Below are 15983 nucleotides of genomic sequence, written 5' to 3'. Positions count from 1 at the left end.
CTCCCTTGAGTAAATTTTCTCTATCCACTCTTCAGTTGAGGGGCATATAGGTTGCTTCCAGGTTCTGGCTATTACAAATAATCCTGCTATGAACATAGTGGAGCAGATGTCCTTGTTGTATGAATTTGCATCTTTTGGATACATGACTATGAGTGGAATTGCTAGGTCTTGTGGTAGATTGATTCCCATTTTCCTGAGGAATCTCCACACTGATTTCCAAAGTGGGTGTACGAGTTGGCATTCCCATCAGCAGTGGAAGAGTGTTCCCCTTTCACCACATCCTTTCCAGCATAAATTGTCATTAGTGTTTTTGATTTTAGCCATTCTGACAGGAGTAAGATGGTATCTCAAAGTTGTTTTTATTGGCATTTCCCTGATGGCTAAATATGTTGAGCACTTTCTTAATGTCTCTTGGCCATTTTAGCTTCCTCAGTTGAGAATTCTCTAGTTCTGTACCCCACCTTTTAATTGGATCATTTGGTGTTTTGGAAAATTGCCTCTTGAGTTTTTTGCAAATTTTGGAGATCAGCCCTCTCTCAGATGTGGGGTTAGTGAATATCTTTTCCCAATCTGTGGGGTGTTTTTTCTCTTGTTGACTGTGTCCTTTGACTTACAGAAGCTTCTTAGTTTCAGGAGGTACCATTTTTTTAATTGTCAATCTCAATGTATGTGTTAATGGTGTTATGTTCCAGAAGTGGTCTCCTGTACCAACTCGTTGAAGAGTATCTCCCAATTTCTCTTCTAAGAGTTTCAGTGTGGTTGGATTTATGTTGAGGTCTTTGATCCATTTGAACTTAAGTTTTGTGCAAGGCAATACACCTGGATTGATCCGCAGTCTTCTGCATGCCAATACCCAGTTATGCCAGCACCATTTGTTGAAGATGCTTTCTTTTTTTCCATTGTATATTTTTAGCTTCTTTGTCAAAAATCAAGTGTTCACAGGTGTGTGGGTTAAAATCAGGGTTTTCAATTCGGTTCCATTGGTCTACCTGCCTATTTTTGTGCCAGTACCAAGCTGTTTTCAGGACTCTATAATAGAGCTTGAAGTAAGGTATGGTGATGCCTCCTGAAGTTTCTTTATTGAATAGGGTTGTTTTGGCTATCCTGGGCATTTTGTTTTTCCATATAAAGATGATTATTGTTCTTTCAAGGTCTGAGAAGAAGTGTGCTGGAATTTTGATAGGGATTACATTTAATCTGTAGACTGCTTTTGGCAAAATTGCCATTTTTATTATGTTGATCTTACCAATCCAAGAGCATGGGAGATGATTCCATTTTCTGGGATCCTCTTTGATTTATTTCTTTAAAGACTCATAGTTCTTGATATATAGGTCTTTCACTTCTTTGGTTAACATTATCCACAGATATTTCATGCTGCTTATTGCTATTGTAAGGGGTGACGATTCTATGATTTCTTTCTCAGCCACTTCATCACCACTGATTGTTTTGAGTTAACCTTGTATCCTGCCAGTTTGCTGAAGGTGTTTATTAGCTCTAGGAGTTCCCTTGTGGAGTTTTTCGAGTCACTTATGTAAAATACCATATCATCTAGAATAGTGAAAGCTTGACTTCTTCTTTTCCTATTTGTATCCAGTTGATCTCCTTTTGTTGACTGATTGCTCTAGTTAGAACTTCAAGTACAATATTGAAAAGATATGGAGATTCTAGACAGCCTTGTCCTGTTCCTGATTTTAAAGGAATTGCGTTGAGTTTCTCTCCATTTAGTTTGATGTTAGCTGTTTGTTTACAGTATATTGCCTTTATTATGGTCAGGTATGTTCCTGTTATCTGTGATCTGTCAAGGACATTTATCATGAAGGGGTGCTAGATTTTGTCAAAGGCTTTTTCATCATCTAGTGAGATGATCATATGGTTTTTCTTTCGCAGATTGTTTATGTGGTGGATTACGCTGATAGATTTTCTAATGTTGAACCATCCCTGAATTCCTGGGATGAAGCCTGCTTGATCGTGGTGAATGATTTTTTTTTATGTGTTCTTGGATCCGATTTGCTAGTATTTTATTGAGTATTTTTGCATCGATGTTCATGAGGCAAACTGGTCTATAGTTCTCTTTTTCAGTTGTGTCTTTGTGTGGCTTGAGTACCGAGGTAATTGCAGTCTTATAAAAAGAGTTTGGCAGTTGGCTTTCTGCTTCTATTGTGTGGAATACTTTGAGAAGTATTGGAATTAGGTCTTCTTTGAATTTCTGGTAGAATTCTGCACTGAAGCCATCTGGGCCTGGCCTTTTTATTGGTTGGGAGACTTTTGATGACTGCTTGTATTTCATTAAGGGTTATAGGTCTGTTTAGATTGCTTATCTTTTCTTGATTAGTTTTGGCAAGTTATATCTATCCAGGAAATTTTCCATTTCCTTTAAAATTTTGAATTTTATGGAGTACAGATTTTCAGTATGCCCTGATGAACTTTCTTCTCATGATTGCTTTCAGAGTGTCCCATAAGTTTGGGTATGTTGTGTCTTCATTCTCATTGAATTCCAGGAAGTCTTTAATTTCATTTTTTTATTTCTTCCTTTACCCAGGGATGGTGCAATTTCCATGAGTTTGTAGGGTTTCTGTGATTTGTGTTATTGTTAAATTCTAATTTTAATGCATGGTGGTCTGATAAGATACAGGGGGTTATTCCAATTTTTTGTATCTGTGGAAGTTTGCTATGTTTCCTATTATGTGGTCAATTTTAGAGAAGGTTCCATGTGGCACCGAGAAGAAGGTATATCCCTTTGTGTTTGGGGGGAAGTTTCTATAGATGTCTGTTAAACCCATTTGCATCATAACTTCTATTACTTCTTTGGTTTCTTTGTTAAGTTTCTGTCTGGAGGTCCTGTCTAGCAATGAGAGGGGAGTGTTGAAGTCTCCTAATATTAATGTGTGAGATTTTATGTGTGATTTGAGATTTAGTAATGTTTATTTCATAAATGTGGGTGCCTTTTATTTGGGGTAAAGACGTGTCTAGGTTTTCCTTCCAGCACTTTCTGTAGAGCTGGATTAATGGATATGTATTGTTTAAATCTTGCTTTGTCATAGAGTATTTTGTTTTCTCCATCCACGGTAATTGAAAGCTTTGCTAGATATAGTAGTCTGGGCTGGCATCCTTGTTTCCTTAGCATTTGTAGGACATCTGTCCAGGATCTTCTGGTTTTCATAGTTTCCATCGAGAAGTCAGGTGTATTTCGGATAGGTCTGCCTTTATATTTTACTTGGCCTTTTTCTTTAGCTGCTCTTAATATTTTCTCTTTATTCTGTAGGTTTGATGTTTTGGTTATTATATGGCGAGGTGAATTCTTTTTCTGGTCCAGCCTATTTGGTGTTCTGTAAGATTTTTGTATTTTCATAGGCATATCCTTCTTTAGGTTAGGGAAGATTTCTTCTATGATTTTGTTGAATATGTTTTCTGTACCTTAGAGCTGTATTTCTTAGCCTTCTATACCCACTGTTCTCAGGTTTGGCTTCTTCAAGGTGTCCCATATTTCTTGGATATTTTGTGTTAGGGATTTGTTGGTTTTGAGATTTTCTTTGGTTGACGACTGTATATCTTCTAATGAGTCTTTCACACCTGAGATTCTCTCTTCTATCTCTTGTATTCTATTGGTGATACTTGCATCTGTAGTTCCTGCTCATTTACCCAGCTTTTCTATTTCTAGCATTTCCTCATTCTGTGTTTCTTTATTTGAGGGTCTCTATCATCTTCATAAAATACTTTTCAAGGTCTCTCTCTTCTGCCTCATTTATATAGTGCTTTTCAGCTCTTGCTGGCGTTGGATCTCTAGATTTTGGTGGAATTATGTTGGCCTTTCTATTGCTGAGTGAGCTCTTATACTGTCTTCTTCCTATCTCTTCTTCCAGTGGGTACAGGTGGGGTCTTTCTGTCTTCACTGGTCTCCTGCTTTCCTGAAGCTGAAGCTGGGGATGCTGAAGCTGAAGCTGAGGTCGCCGGGGTTTGGGGTCTGGAAGGACTAATGTCTTTCCTATGTGGGTGGGTCCTCTCAATGCCAGGAGCTGAAGCTGTTGTCACCAGAGGTTAGGGCCTGGAAAGCCTGAAGCTGGGGTCGCCAGAGGTTGGGGCCTCGAAGTGCTGATGCCTTTCCTTTGTGGGAGGGTCCTCTCGACTCTTACAATCTTTATGCATCCTCTTCCACAGAGTTACCTGAACCTGAACCTGAGAGGAGGGGGTTTGATGGATAGATTTAGACATTCCATATAGGACTGTATATTTCAAGGTCCCTTACTCTCGGCACATTGTCCATTTGTGGGTGTCAGTATTTGTTCCCATCAACTGTAGTTAGAAGCATCTCTTATGATGGCTGAGTAAGACACTGATGTATGGGTATAGAAGAATGTTGTCAGGAGTCATTAGATTGCTAAATTTTTTTGTCAGAAAAATAGTTTTTGTGTCCTTTATGTCAATAGCTTTCTAGTCCCAGATTCTTGGGCCATGGATCAGTTTCAGATATGACTTCTTTATGATGGAATAGGCCTTAAATCCAATCAGACAGTGGTTGATTACATTCATAATATTTATATTAGTATTGAATCAATGTATCATGTAGGCAGGCCACCATGTAACTCCAAGAGTTTATAGGTGGTTTGATGTTTCCCTTTCTCCTTTGGCCATTTGCAGAGTATATTCTAGTACTGAAAAAAGCTATTCAGTAGTTGTGAAAGCTCTAGTTAAGCACCAGCTCTACATCTGCATGTTCAATGAGATATGCAAATGTTTTCTTTAGCAATAGTGTCTTACCATCCATTTGCAGAGGGCAGCTAACAGCCTTGAAAATATCTTGAATTATTTGGGTACTTCCATGGGACTATTGGCCAACAGCTCTATTAGGTATAACACATTCCTGGCACTGCTGATTTCATTGAGTGGTAAGAGATGCATTGTGTGGCTTTCTCCCCCCGTTATTTGGTGATCCCATTTAAATTTCTTTCATATACATAAGTTTCTACTGTAGTAGATGTCAACTTGACCCCTCAAATGGTTCCTAATATTAGTTTTTCCTGTATGTATTCTCTCCCTTCCCTCCCTTCTCTCTCCATCTCAATTTAACTCTTCTGTTTTAGTCTCCCCATTCCTGCCATATGTATCTATTTCTATGTATCCTATTTCCCCTTACTCTAGAAATTCCTCCTTCACCCATAGTCTCTTACTTTATACATAACCTTTGTTGTTATATAGATTGTAGTATGCCAATAAAATGCTTCAAATCTAACATTGACATAGTAGCAAATATACATAATATTTTTCTTTTTAAGTCTGTGCTACCTCACTCAGAATGACTTTTTTCTAGCTCTATTCACTTTCCAAAAATCTCATGTTTTTTAAAAACACTGAGAAATATTCCATTTTATAATAATGCCACATTTTCTTTATTCATTTATCTGTTAAGAGACATCTAGGCTGATTCCATTTCCTGGCTATTGTGAATAATAAGTTATGAACATGGATGAATAAGTATCTCTATAGTAAGATGTGCAGTAATTAGGGTATATATTTTAGAGTGGTATAGCTAGGTCTTAAGTTCCAGTCTGACTCCATTTTAAGATAAAGAGCCAACTTGCTACAAGGTCAAAATAAATTCATTTCTGCTTTCTGTAATACTTGGATTTGACAAACTGTTGACATATTTTCTGGAACTTGGCATGTTACACACCCTATACCCTAACTTCCACTCTGAGAAGATAAGATATTCTGCCAAATAATTTTGAAATGTATAGGCAAGTTCCTCATATATAACCAAGATTTCTCTGGAAATAACCTAGGCCTTGAAAACGCCCTAGTCTTACAATTTGGGGGATATATAAATAGCACTGTCTCTTATGCTCACTGCTCTTTCTGAAAGTCTGCTTTAGGGAGATATCCCAGTATGACAGAAAATATAACTTGCATAATTTAACCAAAAAATAGGTAATGGTCATTATTCTTGTTTGATGGGATCAATAGTAGATACATTCCCAGCTTCCTGAGTAATGGCCACATGGATTTCCATAGTGACCTTGAGAGTTTTCACTTGCCTAGGCAAAGGATGAGTGTTACATGTCCTGAAATTGCAATATGAATATAATATGATTTTTAATAATCTTAAATACACATTTTAAGCACACATATGTCATCTTTTTTTCACTTGTTGGAATGGTATTCTATTATAACACCATGAAATTAATGAAAACACCATTATAATTTATTTGAAAAAAATAAAAACACAAAAAGAGAAAAATCAACAATTCTTGTTGGGTTATAAAAATCAAATCACTGCTTTGCTCTCAAAAGCTAAGATGAAACCTGAGTATACAACCTGTTATTTCCCCCTTTGAAACTATATCATGGTTTACTACAGTCAAATCCCAATGGCATAGTTCCTTCTTTTGTCCTTGATGTAAACTTGCACTACATCTACACCTATGTTATACTTCTTTCTACCTGGAATCCTGTTATGACATTCTTAGCTTTGGTACACAATTGCTGTGTTACTATCCATTAAGAACAAATCTAAAAAAAGCCTCTCCAAGTAACTCCGCACTGAATGAGAAGCACTGGCTTTTCTTCAAATCAGCTTTGTGATCTTGAGCATGGCAAAGAAACTCCTCAGATTTCAGCAACATCAGCTTCAGAGGAGTTAGCAATAATCTCAAAGTCTGGATAGATTCCCTAATTCGTTTTCAACTTATGATGCATAAAATGAATGTTCAGACAGAATTTCATGGATTGCTAAGAGGAATTCTAAGTGTATTTAGTTTCTTCATCAAGAAAAAAGTGTTTACTGATATTTGAATTTACTTGAATATATCCAAACTCACTTATTGGTTTACCTGGGGATATGGCTTCATTTGCTTTTAGATATTGGGCCACATGAATTTACATTGATTTGTTTTTCCCTTTTTAAAATAATTATTTTAAATTATGATTTAAAACAATTTTTATATTGATTATTTGGGATTTAAATAATGTATCCCAATAATACTCATTTATGAATCCTTCCATAGACACGCTTTCCCCCTTGTAATGTCTCCTTCAAAAAGAAATTAAAAAATATTAATTAAAAAATCCAAAAGTCTTTTTACTTTTCAATGACTCCTACCTGTCTGCGGCGCCCATGCCACAAGCAAGTCCAAGGTATCAGGAAAAGAAAGACCAGATGTCCAGCTGTTTATACTAAGAGAATGCATGTGCTACCTTTATTGACAGGAAAGTGTGAGTATGTATATCTTTATTGCAAGTGCTAAGAGGTCTCTCTCTTGTAGGAGTGAGCAGTCTTATATATACAGGCTTACAGCACAGTGGAAAAAACCCAGGTGGAAGAGAACGTGTTTTCCGCATAGTAGATGTGATGTCAGTAGGGCAATGTGAGGGCAGTAAGCCAAGACTAGAAAACAGGATGCACCTGTGGCTATCAGCTGACAAACAACTCAGAGACCCTGTGGGGGCTAGGCCCCAGCACCTGTCTTTATTCATTTGTTTTAATGATATTGGGGGCTGTGGCATTTCATGCAGTATACCATTTTGTTCAAACAGCTTTACTTGCAAATGTTCATTGCAATGGGTTAATCATCTGGTTCAAGGCCTCTGGCTTCTACTGAACCATCAATATTGGTTCCTCACTGAAATGTCTCTCAGATATCTTTATATTCTCTCATATCATGGAGATCCTATGTCTATAGATTCTCAGTTCCAGTCCTTTCGTGTGCTGCAGCAGGTCATAGATGGAGTAAATGTTGAGTTATGCCAGCACAAAGCACTGGATATGGGACTGGGTGGTAGTTGAGCTGGGAATCCCACTTACAGGCTAGCATCAGAGTAAGCTCCCCCATGCCTATGGAGAGGGGTATGGCCAGTTCTCCTTAGTCAAGACCAATTCATGCATGAGGGTTGGGGCTAGCTTTCCCTGGGCTGGCCTGGGGGAAATAAGGGGTAATCGGTGTTAGCTTTCCTGTGAGAGGTAAGGTTAGCTTTCTTGCTGTAGTAGCCAGCAAGGGACAAGGCCATCTCTTTTCAGTCCAGAAAAAGGTGGTGTCAGTTCACATGACACTTAGCATGGTTTGTATGGACCCTGGTGGTAACAGAGACCTTGGGCATGGCAGGGTTATGGACATAGACATGCCCTTGGCAGCTCAGGCTGGACAATACCATGGCCACAGGGGTCAGCACAAGATAACCAGATTTATATGGCCTTGGTGGCAGTACTGCCTTTGGATGCCAACATGGTCACATGGGCCAGCACCAAACCAGTCATCCCTATTGCCTAAGATTGCAGCATAGGTAAAAAAATCAACAAGGACCCCAGCTCCAATAGGACCACAAGCCCACACATGGTCCTTGGAGGGACCCCAGACCTGAATGGAACCATCATCCCATGCGGCATCATGGGTCACTCAGATTGGTATTGTCCCATTGGCAGCATGGCCTTTTGGCACCAACTTGACCCCACCCAGGTGGCAACCTGGACCCTTGGCATCTACATGGATAGACAATACAAACCTGTTCAATAAGACAATGTCCGGAGGCATCACCATACCTGACTTCAAGCTCTATTACAGAGCTATAGTCCCGAAAACAGCTTGGCATTGGCACAAAAATAGGCTGGTAGACTAATGGAACCGAATTAAAAACCCTGATTTTAACCCACACACTTATGAACACTTGATTTTTGACAAAGAAGCTAAAGCTATACAATGGAAAAAAGAAAGCATCTTCAGCAAATGGTGCTGGCATAACTGGGTATTGGCATGCAGAAGACTGCAGATAGATCCATGTTTATCACCTTGTACAAAACCAAAGATCTCAACATAAATCCAACCACACTGAAACTCTTAGAAGAGAAAGTGGGAGATACTCTTCAATGGGTTGGTACAGGAGACCACTTCCTGAACATAACACCTGTGGCACAGACACTGAGATCGAAAATTAACAAGTGGGACCTCCTGAAACTAAAAAGCTTCTGTAAGGTAAAGGACATAGTCAACAACACAAAAAGGCAGTCCACAGAATGGGAAAATATTCACTAACCCCATATCTGAAAGAATGGCTTATCTCCAAAAGTTACAAAGAACTCAAGAAGCAAGTCTTCAAAACACCAAAGGATTCAATTGAAATGTGGGCTACAGAACTAAATAGAGAAGTCTCAATAGAGGAGTCTAAAGTGCCTGATAGACACTTAAGAAAGTTGTCAGCATCATTAGCCATTAGGGAAATGAAAATCAAAACAACTCTGAGACACAATCTTACTACTGTCAGAATGGCTAAAATCGAAAACCTCAATGACATATTATGCTGAAGAGGATGTGGAGATACAGAAATATTCCTCCACTGCTGCTGGGAGTACCAACTTGTGCAGCTACTTTGGAAATCTGTATGGAGATTGCTCAGGAAAATGCGAATCACTCTTCATTAACACCCAGCAATTCCACTCTTAGGCATATACCCAAAAAGATCCACATTCATACAAGGGTGTGTGTTCCACTATGTTCATAGCAGCGTTATTTGTAATAGTAGAACCTGGATGCAACATAGATGTTCCTCAACTGAAGAGTGGATAGGGAAAATGTGGTAATGTACACAATGGAGTACTACTCAGTGGAGAAAAACAATGGAATCTTGAAATTCACAGGCAAATGGACAGCACTAGCAGAAACCATCTTGAGTGAGGTAACCCAGTCATAGAAAGACAAACATCTTATGTACTCACTCTTATATGAATTTTATACATTGATCATGGGAGTGCCAGCATACACTCCCACTGCCACAGAGTCTGGGTAACAGGAAAGACCCTAAGAGAGATATGCATTGAAGCTCAGAGAAGCAGAATGGGGCAAGATCCTCTGAGTGGATTGGCAATATATGGTTAGGGGAGAGGGAGCTGGGAAAAAGAAAGGGAGAGGAGGACATGGGGATGCAGGATGGTTGAGTTGGAGGGAGAATAGATGAGAGCAGAATGAGAGATTCTATAGTAAAGGGAGTCATTATGGGTTTAAGAAGAGATATGGCACTAGTGAGATTTCCAGGGATTTTCAAGGATGACATCAACTGGCAATTAAAGCAATAGTGGAGGGGCTACCTTAAATGTCCTTCCCTGATAATGAGATTAATAACTACCTTATATTCCATCCTAGAACATCCTTCCAGTGGCTGTTGAAGCAGAGGCTGATATTCACAGCTGAACACTGAACTGAACTGCTGCAACCCAGTGGTAGAGAGGCTGGAGTGACGCGCAAAGGGGTCAGGACTGGGCTGGAGAAACCCACTGAGACAGCAGTCTTGAACAAAGGGGAACTCTTGGACCCCAGACTGATATCTGAGAGGCCAGCATGGGACTGATCCAGACACCCTGAATGTGGGTTCAGTGAGGAGGCCTGGGCAATCTATGGGGCCTTGGGTAGTAGATCAGTATTTACCTCTGGCATACAAATGGACTTTTTGTGCCCATCCCACATTGAGGGATGGTCTCTCATCCTGGAGTCTTGGGGGAGAGCCTAGGCCCTGCCCTGGATAAAATGACAGACTCTGGAAATAACAGTCTCATCTTCTCTGGGAAGAGGAATGTGGACTGGGGGCATGGCTGGGGTATTGGTGGGGGTGGGGGAAAGGAGGAGAGGGAGAGTGAGCTGGGATTGACATGTGAAGCAAGCTTGCTTATAATTTAAATAAAAATAAAAAACAAAGCAAAAAAGAAGTAAGTATTGTATCTGACTTCTATTTATTTATTTTTTTGTTAATGATACTCTAATTTTAGATTTTTCTCTTGGTAAAAGCAATTATTGTAATAATTATGTTAAAACTTTATCTGTTGAATAAAAACTATTTTCTAAGATAATATATATCCCTTTGTCTATATTAGTTTTCCATTTATGATTTGTTCTGAAATTTAATATGCTCCACATTTCAACAATGCCCATTCTTTTTTCACATTCCCCTTTAGCTTCTCATTCTGCATGTATAATTCTTAATTCACAATATTCTTATAAAATACACAATACTGTTGCAAAATAAGAAATATGTTATTGTGGATCTGCTCATAATACAAAGACATATTAACTAAATTGACAACATTTTCTCTATGTTGGCATTTTCTCAATAAAATGAATTAGGGAAAGTAAGAACAAAAGATAAGTTTTTGAGCATGAAGTTGAGAATTTTAAAATATAACTATCAGTAGTATAATCTAAAATTTGGTACACCTAGAATCATATTGAGAGCCTTAATGAAAACATTATAAGCCATTTTAATAGTTCCTCACACACATAATGCTATTTCATTTGATATTTAAATGATATTCAAAATACTACTCAATATGTAAAGAAAAATTAATTTAGTCATTAAAGTAACTCCGTAATGTTCCAAAGAAGTTAAGGAATAGTTTTTTTTTGGGGGGGGGTTTCTCCATCAGGAATTAGTATTTTGAAACCTTTAAGGATAGAAGTATTCTGGCACTGTTATAGATTTACCATTGACTTGTTTTCATTTACCTCTTTACTTTTTCATTCTCTAGCATTCATTATCTTCACATTTGACCCAGAAACACAGAAAAATGTCAGATGAATACATACATTATTCGTTTGGATCACACTATCATATATATTCAAAAGCTAGATGAAAATCAGTATTTATGAACTGTAAAATGACCATGAATTTCTGACATTAGTTTTGTTTGAATATGGCAGAGAATTTAGCACAAAATTTCAAAGCTTGGTAAGATTTAATTTGTTCTTTTGGCAAATATACATTCAGGAAGACCTGATTTCCCTGCTACTACTATGCAGGTGACTGGTTCCTCAGCATAACCTATAAAGATCACCACATGACACTGTAGCAGGAACTCAGCAGGCAGGAATAAGGCATCTGGCCCACATTCAAAAATTGTATGGGTTATATGTTTAGTAGAGATTGCTCACCCCTTTTGTAAAGGCCTGATACTTGAACAAAATTAAATAGATTATATACAAATATATATGCAGATATCTGCATGAATTTGGCAGCCAAATTGCTAGAAAAATGGTTGAAAAGCACTGTTATATACATGTGCATGCACACACACACACACACATACACACCCTTATCTTTCACAGGATTTGAAAGGCTCACTGTTTTTAATACAAAAATATTTTAACTACGTTCTTCAGGACATAAAGAATTCATTTCATACTATATATGTGTGTGTGTGTGCGTGTGCGTGTGTTTATTCACATATCTAACTGAAGTAACTTTCATTGAAACTGCAAGTACTTTTAAGATTTCTGAGTTTTAAAATGTGAACTTGTATTAATGTACTCACTTTCTTGAGAATCCACATGAAATATTTATATAGTTCTTCCTCCCAAAATCTGGATATTATTGTATACATCTATATGTATTATGAGCACATACATAGTTATTTTATAAATAATTCCAATTATTGCTCTAATATCCTAAGCCCTTGCAAATTAATAGTCTACATGTCTCCCATAATAACTACACAATAATAAAATGCAGACTACAAAGTTGAACCAAATACTATTTTATGGAGCACTACCTGAATACTTATTGGTTATTTTCAGTAAACCAAAGACTCTGAGATACAATAGCATAGTTGTTTTGATGCAGCTGATTTATTACAGCTCCGTTACTTTCCCTTCTCATATAAAGAATCCAGTTAATTATACATTTTTCTTCTAGTTCTGTCCAATGTGGCACAATTTCATACACAAAAGCAGTCTAGTATGAATATCCTTTAACAGAAAATTTGTCAGAAAAAGGCAGAGACATTAATTTTTTGTTCAAAAGGGCCCTCCCTTGCCTTGGTCCTTCATGAAATCATGTCTGCCACAGAATGATACTGATTTGAATATGTTATAAAGCTCAGGCTTTCCTTTAACTTACATTCCTGGTGCCTTGGCCTCAGGAGTGTTATAATCACAGGCACGCACCTTCTAATTCAGCTGTACAAGTGTTCTTAATCTAAAGAGTATATGCCATGGCTCCTGTACAACCATCTAGGAGCTTTGGTTTTTAACCTAAGAAAGTATTGTTCCAAATGATGAAAATATTCAGAGATCTCCAGTGTTTAGAACACGACAACATATAAGAGTCACACAGGTGGTACTGGTTTTGAGGACATGAAGGGGTCAAGGAAAACAGCTGAGGTTTAGAACTCTCAGAGGTCACGAGAGGCCATTGGTGAAGGTGCAGTTTCAGTGGCAGTTGAAGGCTCAGAGACTCCTGCAAAGAGCTTGGGCCACTTCTCCACCTATGCCCTCTGTAGCACACAGAGTTTATCTTCTGGGCTCCAGCTGACTCCACTCCATTGTTGCTACTGTTTCTGGTCTTCCCATGGTACTGTTGTCTCCCTCAAAGTAATACCAATATATAGATTAACACCAATATAGTATGACTTCTGATTTATCATGTTATTGCCAAGATGAAAACTAAATTATTCATGTCTCATCTCCATTTTTAAAATAATAAAAATTCATATAGTTGTAAGATGCCATGTGATTTGATACATGTTTTATATATACATATATATATGTATATGTATATATATATCACATTAAAATCAAGGTAAGCATATTTACGTGTCCAAATATTTTGTTATTCCTTTATGGTGAAGATACTAAAAATCACTTCTTTGTGAATTGTGTAGTATATTACCATAATCACTAGTAACAGTGCTATGACATTGAACATGAGAAGTTATTTCAAAATCTGTCATTTGATAAAGTTGGTTGAAGCCTCCTATGTCTCCAACAAATTTTTCCATTCCCTCCATTATTTTCTACCAACCAGAAAGTAAGATTCTTGTCTCCCTTTTATTAAACCCTTTCTACCCATTTAGATACCACCTAGAAGAGCATACAAAATGATTCCTTCTTTTTCTGCCTTTACAAGGCACTTCATGAAGCCAGAAAATTTACTTCTTCCTTCCTCACCCTACCTCCTTCACTTTCCATGGAGTGCTTGGAAATGGCAGAGTGATCCCCATGGGAGGGATGTCTGTTCCAAAAGTTTTGAAAACTTGCCATATTACACACTAGTGTAATATGAGTAGCGGATATTAAGCATATACCCAAATTTGTGCTCCATCCTGTTATATGATGGATGGATTCACAACTGGGCTACAATTAATGGCTAAAATAAAAAACACCATTGACAGATTATCCTACAGAGGATGCTGAGAAAGGGGATCATTCCTCCACTGCTGGTGAAAGTGCCAACTCATACAGCCACTTTGGAAATCAGTATGGATATTCCTCAAGAAAATGGGAATTAATCTACCAAAAGACACAGAAATTCCACTCTAAAGCATATACCCAAAAGATGCACATTCACTGTTCATCTATGTTCATAGCAGCATTATTTGTAATAGCCAGAACCTGGAAGCAACCTATTTGCCCCTTAAATGAGTAGTGGATACAGAAGATGTGGTACATTTACACAATGGAGTACTACTCAGCAGAAAAAAACAATAACAACAAAATGGAATCTTGAAATTAGCAGGCAAATGGATGGCACTGGAAGAAATCATTCGGGTGAAGTTCACTCATATATGGATTTTAGACATGAAGAGGGGGATTGCCAGCCTACAAGCCCACCACCACAGAGTCTGGCAAAGAGAGAGTGCCATAAGAGAGATATTCATGGTATCCCAGAGATGGGCAAAAGGGGTAGGGTTGCAGAGGGGATTGAAAACATGGGGTAAGGGGAGGGGAGAGGAAACTGGGAGAAAAAGAGAGTGAGAAGAGGAGGGAAGAGGAGGATGTGGGATAGCAGGAAGGTTGAGTCAGGGAACCACTATAGGTCTGAGAAGAGATCTGTCACTAGGCAGATTTTCAGAGATCTAAAGTGATGACACCAACTGGCAAACTAACCAATAGTAGAGAGGTTATCTAAATGCCCTCACCCAATAATGAGATTGATGATTGCCTTATATGCCATCCTAGAACCTTCATCCAGTGACTCATGGAAGCCGAGGCAGACACCCACAGCTAAACACTGAACTTAACTCTTGAAAACCAGATGCAGAGAGGGAGGAGTGATGAGCAAAAGAGTCAAGACTTGGCTGGTGAAACTCACAGAGGCATCTACCCTGAATAAGGGGAAGCTCATCGACCCCAGACTGGTGACTGAGAGGCCATCATGGGATTGATCCTGACCACCTGAAAGTGGGTGTCAGTGAGGAGACCTCAGCAATCTATGGATCCTTGAATAGTAGACCAGTATTTACACCTGGCATACAAATGGATTTTGGGAGCCCATTCCACTTGGAGGGTTGCTCTCTCGGCCTGGACACATGGGGGAGGGTATAGGCCCTGTTCAGTATAAGACAGACTTTAAAGATTCCCCATGGAGGGCCTTACCCTCCCTCAGGAGTGAAGTGGGGATGGAATAGGGGATTTGCGGGGCTGGGGAGCAGGTGAGGAGGGGAGAGTGATGGTGAAAGAGAGCAAGCTTGTTTCTAATTTAAATAGAAAAGTTAAAAAACACTAAACTTTAGAGACAGGTAGGATTGTAACAGGTGGAAGATGAATCAATATAAAGGATATTTGGCTTGTGAAATGGGAAGCTGTGTCAAGAAAAATCTAAAACAACAAAATTTATTGAAAGTTGATCTGCATTTTCATCAAGATACATTCTAAAATTGTAAATAACATAAGAAACAAATTGTTCTTTCCCAAGCAAAATGTTTTCATGTAAACTCAAAAGAAATGTTTTAGAAATGTGTGATACCTAAAAGAAATGTGTACTATCAAAAATGAGAAAAATTCACATTATAAGCCAATACTTAGTCTCAAAATCTGATTGTTTCAAGAATAATAAGAAAACAGGGTTGGGAGATGAATTTATTAAAATTATAATAATAAATCAGTCAGAGATTCCTTCTCCAACTACTCACAATCTGTCTAGAAGAATACCTACCAGAAATGTGCACCCAAATCTTCTTGTGAGAACCTCCATTTGCTGAGTAAATTTTTTTCTTTCTATTATCACATACCTTCTCT

This window comes from Mesocricetus auratus, unplaced genomic scaffold (assembly GCF_017639785.1).
Source record: "Mesocricetus auratus isolate SY011 unplaced genomic scaffold, BCM_Maur_2.0 Super-Scaffold_100003, whole genome shotgun sequence".
Taxonomy (NCBI): Eukaryota; Metazoa; Chordata; class Mammalia; order Rodentia; family Cricetidae; genus Mesocricetus; species Mesocricetus auratus.
This window is presented reverse-complemented; position numbering follows the sequence as displayed.